This window comes from Dermacentor variabilis, chromosome 7 (assembly GCF_050947875.1).
Source record: "Dermacentor variabilis isolate Ectoservices chromosome 7, ASM5094787v1, whole genome shotgun sequence".
In the NCBI taxonomy this organism is placed as follows: Eukaryota; Metazoa; Arthropoda; class Arachnida; order Ixodida; family Ixodidae; genus Dermacentor; species Dermacentor variabilis.
In genome coordinates this window covers 116,087,901-116,093,900 of record NC_134574.1, presented here as the reverse complement: position 1 = coordinate 116,093,900, position 6,000 = coordinate 116,087,901, and the positions used below count along the sequence as shown (strand labels likewise).

Below are 6,000 nucleotides of genomic sequence, written 5' to 3'. Positions count from 1 at the left end.
GCGAATACTGACGTACATTCTCCATCACATTTGACGACCCGAGATTGCGCTGCAATGTACGAGCATTCCAATCTGACGAACCGACGCCTTCATCCGTAGATCGGAATCAGAGGAAGCACTTTGCGCGCAGCCATCGTTATCTTTGGGTGTTATTTTCTTTTCCAGCGCAAGTTGATCTTATATTGAGTAACATTTGTCACTGACTCTTTTGGAAGTGTTTTGTTCTTGACATTACTACAACGTGAGAGTATAGAGGTGCTCCATCTTCATTGAGTGAATACTGGGAAACGGACTAGGCCTTTTCTTGCATCTGCGTTTACACATTTACCGCACCAATTTATTTTTCATAACTTCCTTTTTAATTTAGGCGGCTGTAAAGCACAGCAACCTTTTATGAACAGGATGTTTTAATAACACAGAAAATTTTAATGCGTATTAGTCGGCTTTCACCTCATGGTAAGGAATTTCAATAAAGATATACTTATGATAATTAAAAGCCTATCCGTTTGACAACGTTTCGTCTGAGTTCCCCTTTGCGAGGTGATACAGACTTGCAGGTGGTTCGTATCTGGGACCCTCGACATATGTCCAACCGCCAAACAAAGGGTTATTCCGAATGTTTCGTTTCAGAAAGGCGTGTTACCCTCCTGTCTTTCATTCCCGTTCGCAAACTCGCATCAGACGAAAGTGCTGCATGAAGAGCGTCGTTAGTCCAAGCCAACGAGCTACCGTAACTCACCTCGCCTATATCGCTGTCATTTAGGCTTAGATAAGAAATATACATATTTTAAATTGATGCATCACGAATCCAAAAGAAAATTCGGTGACAGCGGCGGAACGCGCTGGACGCAACGGTCTTACTTGCTCTTCTGTTTCCTCAGACCGGAATCGACCAGTTCACTGCAGAGCGGAGTCTTTGAATCGCGCCCCACCGGTTATCTGTGAACGAGTGTGCTGCCACAACGGGGAAAGCCGCGGCATATCTTTCGGCGGGGGCGTGTGCCTACATTCGGTGGCAGCGGCGGAACGCGCTGGACGCAACGGTCTTACCTTGCTCTTCTGTTTCCTCAGGTTGGTGACTATCTATCTGCCGTTTCTTTCCGCGTTCTGCCGCTGCCATCAACGGGTATAGCATTGTGCTACGGTTGAACAGTGTTTGTCGCGAAGTGTCCGTGTATTGGCGATGTCTCGTTGTTATTCTTGCTGCAAGGTACTGCACGATATTGACTCTGTCCTAACTTGTGGTCAATGCGAGTTTTCTTTTCATTGCGGTGAACGCTCAGGAGTAAGCGAAAACACGCTGAAGGGTAAACGGGAGCAGCACAGGAAGAGTTGGAAATGTGAGGCATGCAGGGCTGGCGGAGGCAAAAATGGCACCAGCACGCCGGCGCCAAGGACAGACTCGGACATTCTTACAAAACTCGCAGAAATGGACCGTAAGCTCCGTTCACTCCTTGTGATTCCAAACAAAATGACAGAAATCGAGAAGTCGATGCAAATGCTATCTGATCAATTTGACAAAATTCAAAATCAATAAGATATCCAAGAGAAGGAAATCAATGAAGTGAAACCTAAGGTAGAAAAGATTGAGCGTAGTGGTGCTTCAGAACAACTCTGTCGACTTGAGTCTGACCTTGAAGCACTTGATTGGCGTAGTAGAAGACTAAACATTGAAATACATGGAATTGCGGAAACCGAGGGGGAGAATCTACTTGAGAAGGTTGATAACCTAGGTGCACAACTGGAAATGCAACCCATCACAGCCCAAGATATAGTCGCTGTTCATAGATTGCCGGCCAAGACAGGGAAAACGCGCTGGATCATCTTGCGCTTCGTGCGCCAGGAGACTAAGAGACGCTTGGATGCCCAAGCGAAAGCTTTTGCGAGAAAAGAGAAACAGCGTTTTCATTAATGAAAACCTAACCTCACGAACCAGAAAGCTTCTTGCTGCCACTAAAGAATGGGCGCAGAATGCAGACTATCGGTTTGTTTAGGATTCAAATGACAAGGTGCTGATGCGCAAATCGAGTGGTGAACCAGCGACGGTAGTGAAAGACGTGAATGAACTCCGGGCCATCAGCACCTGAGTCTCCGTTTTTGGTGTTACTGATCTCATTCCAATGGAGCAGCTCGGCCTTATCGATAAACAAAAATGGTTTTCTTCTTTTGCTGCAGTTAAAGGCGTGAACTGTTCACATATGAATGTACAATCTGCTTGTAACAAACTTGGTGAACTAGAAACCTTTTTCGATGACATAAATGACCTCTGTGATGTCATTGTTATGTGAAACCTGGTACTCAAATCATGTTAATATTCTTCGACTACCGCAAAAGAAAACACTTTGCTTGAACAGAACAACTCGACGCGGCGGTGGTGTCTCTCTGCTGGTGAAAAATTCCATACCTTGTGACATACTGGAAGACTTTACAACAATAACGCATAATGTCGAGTCATTATGCATTCAAGCTGATGGTGTTATATTTGGTGTCTGCTATCGTCCACCAGACGGTATCGTGCAGGAGGTCCTCACTTTTGTAGATCATCTGTTGGCGTATGCATGCGAAAACAAGCAAAAAGTGATCCTTGGCGGCGATTATAACATTGACATGAGTGCGTGTAGTGCTAGACAGCATGACTTATTAAATATAATCTTGTCGAACGGTTGTATAAATGTTATAGAATCGAGTACTAGAATCACAATGTCCTCGGAGAGTACGTTAGATCTATTTATTACAAATTATGAGCCTTCATATGTGAAAAGCGCTGTTTTAAGCAGCCCAATTGGTGATCATAATCCAATATGCATTTTTATCGAGCACCAATTAAAAAAGATTAACAAAAATATCACTAGGATATTTCAGAACATCAATGAGTGTACAATGGCAGCGTTTCAAACAGAATTACAACGAGTAAGTTGGGAGGACGTACTTGAGGAATATAATGCAGAAAGAGCCTACAATATCTTCAGTGAAAAATTCTTAGTTGTGTATAAGAAACACTTCACCGTCAAACAATATAAACCCAAGTCGTGCAGAAAACCATGGATAACAAGAGAGCTATTAAAGAAAATAAAAAAACGCCAAAAGTTGTACGCCAGATTCATTAAAACTCGTGAAATTGCTGATCTTAAAGAATTTAAAGTTTACAGGAACAGTCTAAACAAGGAAATAAGGAAAACCAGAGATAACTATTATCTACAATCTTTATTATTGTGTGATGGAAACTCAGAAAAACTGTGGAGGAACCTTGATATTATATTAGAGCGAAAACAACGCGCAGGACCTATTGAAAAAATTTGCCTGGAAGGTAGTTTACTGTTCGAGACAGACATGGCGAATGCCTTTAACGAATATCCCGGCCACGGCGGCCGCATTTCGATGGGGGCGAAATGCGAAAACACCCGTGTGCTTAGATTTAGGTGCACGTTAAAGAACCCCAGGTGGTCAAAATTTCCGGAGTCATCCACTACGGCGTGCCTCATCATCAGAAAGTGGTTTAGGCACGTAAAACCCCAAATATTATTATTATTATTTAACGAATACTTCCTGAACAGAGAAACACAAGCGCATACACGCCCGAAAACCACTCTCTCCCTACCAGTAAACTCTAACACAATCTTTTTCCATCCAACTAATGTTGGCGAGGTCTGCTCTGTATTTATGGCAATGAAAAACTCTAAAAGTTGTGATTCAGACGGTCTGCAGATAAAATCCATAAAATATATCATACACAATATAGCCCCCATTCTAGTTCATATCTATAATACCTCTATTGCTGAAGGCATCTTTCCGTCAATCAAAAATGAAGGTTTCTAAAGTCATTCCAATATATAATTATTCCAATATATAAGAAGGCAGACAGACTCAATATTCAAAACTATCGCCCCATATCAATTTTACCGCACTTTTCTAAGGGACTTGAAAAAATAATATTGATCCAGTTAACATCCTTCTGTGAAAAATATCGTGTTGTAACGAAAGCTGAGTATGGCTTTCAAAAAAACAAATCGACAGTTAGCACTACTACACCAGAAAGACCATATACTGCAACATTTTGAAAGGAAGCAACTGACAATAGGTATATTTATAGACTTTACTCAGGCCTTCGATGATATTAGCCATAACCTATTATTAACAAAGCTTGATACGTATGGTATCACGTAAGGGACTTGAAAAAATAATATTGATCCAGTTAACATCCTTCTGTGAAAAATATCGTGTTGTAACGAAATCTGAGTATGGCTTTCAAAAAAACAAATCGACAGTTAGCACTACTACACCAGAAAGACCATATACTGCAAAATTTTGAAAGGAAGCAACTGACAATAGGTATATTTATAGACTTTACTCAGGCCTTCGATCATATTAACCATAACCTATTATTAACAAAGCTTGATACGTATGGTATCAGGGGCCTCCCACTGCAGTTAATTAAGTCATATTTGGAAAAAGGACGGCAATATTTGCACATAAATAACTTTAAATCGTTTTTTGGAGAAATAAAAACACGAGTCCCGCAAGGAAGTATTCTAGGACCGCTGCTTTTTAACTTATATATAAACGATATTGTTCTGATCTATCCCAAGGCAAGATTTATCATATATGCAGACGATAATAGTGTGTTTATTTCATCGGCATCCTATACTAGTTTAATAAACAGCGCTAACGAGTTTCTCCAGAACATATCCTCATGGTCTATAGAAAATTATCTAAAATTAAGTTCAAATAATACAAAAGCCGTAATCTTTTATGCAAAAGGCACAAAGATTCCACAAAGCCACACTTTAGACATGAACAATGGGAGCATAGAAATAGTAAATGAAATTAAAGTGTTAGGTACATACTTCTCTAGTACGCTAAACTGGGATCGACAAGTAAACTCTGTAGTACAAAAGCTTAGCCGTATCACAGGAATGCTAAATAAGAGCAGATATCGTCTACCAACAACCGTAAAAATATTAATTTACTACTCACTATTTGCATCACACATTAATTATACGCACCTTGTGTGGGGCACAACAACTGAAACCAACCTCAGGAAAATACACTTACTACAGAAAAAGATCGTACGTATCATTGCAAATGTGCCATATCACAGTCACAGTGAACACCTCTTTAAACAATACAACATACCTACAATCTACTCTCTATACAACCGGTCTCTCCTTCGTATATGGCACTCAAACTCAAACTCTGAAAACAGCGTATTGAATGAAATTGCTTGTCTGCAAAGAAATATAGCTACCTACATCACCCGTCACGGAGAATATTGGTCTATACCCCCCTCAAGAACCAACTACGGTTTGTAAATGACGAAAAATAAATTACCCAGACTGCTTAATTCATTACATGACGCTGGCATCGACATCATAAACATAACACGTTAAGAACTGTCGTTACTCATCAGAACCTTCTCCTAAATAATGAATCAAGCGTAATTTCCTTTTCACTTGTATTCACGTGTGTGTCTTGTTAAATGTTTGTAATGACATAATTTTTGCTCGTCCTTTTCTTTCCCTTAATTATTCCAATATTAATCGACCATCGTATCTTTTCACCTTTAATTGTGCATCGTCAAGTGTACGCGATTTTCGCTTATATTTATGTATTGCCAAGTGTATGTAATGTGGTGGTGCGTACTATCTGCATTGCTTTTATTTGTCCTTATCCCATTTAAGCTTCGTTAACAACGATAGCACAGCAATCAGCACTTGAATATAATTATAACCCTAATAATAATTGTAAATATTCATCTCATCTATGGGATCTAATTTTCTTTGTTGCTTTTTGTTTGTTCCGTTATAGAAAATTGTTCTGAATTGATTGATTGTAATTAATATTTATATGTAATGTTCTTTGCTTATGGTCGATTGCGCTACTCACTGCCGCCATGTAACACGGGGGCTAAGGGCACCTCAAGCTGCCTCTTTGCGGCTTTTATCTTAGCCCCCGTCATTGTATTTTAGCAATGGAAACAAATAAAGAAAGAAAAAAAGAAAG

At 40.0% G+C, this 6,000-nt stretch overlaps 1 protein-coding gene across 1 annotated transcript in view; it reads left to right on the top strand.

Moving 5' to 3' along the window:
- The first annotated feature begins 836 nt into the window (after nucleotides 1-836).
- LOC142587816 (sulfotransferase 1 family member D1-like) overlaps nucleotides 837-6,000 on the top strand; it is a 65,851-nt gene continuing 60,687 nt past the window's right edge. Inside the window, exon 1 of the mRNA XM_075699099.1 lies at nucleotides 837-1,071. The gene's annotated coding sequence lies outside the window, so the exon portion shown is untranslated. The remainder of the gene's footprint in view (nucleotides 1,072-6,000) is intronic.